Genomic DNA, 372 nt, shown 5'->3' with positions numbered 1-372 from the left:
TTTCTTTCTTTCTTTCTTTCTTTCTTTCTTTCTTTCTTTCTTTCTTTCTTTCTTTCTTTCTTTCTTTCTTTCTTAAGTAATCTCTACACCCAATGTGGGGCTTGAACTTATAACCCTGAGATCAAGGGTCACATGCTTTTCCAAGTGAGCCAGCCAGACGCCCCCCAAATGTTGTATTTTAACCTGACACATTTGTAGACGAAGCTGACGTTCAGCCAGCATGCACGGGCACGGCTGTGCAATCATCTGAGGACCATTCCTGCTGGGACAGGCATTCATTCTGATTGGTCAGGGTCAAGACCATACTGGCTGTTAAAATACTTGGATATCACCCCTCTATATTCATCAATTTTTTGACATAGGATCCAATCA

The sequence above is a fragment of the Mirounga leonina genome, unplaced genomic scaffold (assembly GCF_011800145.1).
Source record: "Mirounga leonina isolate KUSES-001 unplaced genomic scaffold, KU_Mleo_1.0 Mir_127, whole genome shotgun sequence".
In the NCBI taxonomy this organism is placed as follows: domain Eukaryota; kingdom Metazoa; phylum Chordata; class Mammalia; order Carnivora; family Phocidae; genus Mirounga; species Mirounga leonina.
Note: the sequence above shows the minus strand (reverse complement) of the source record.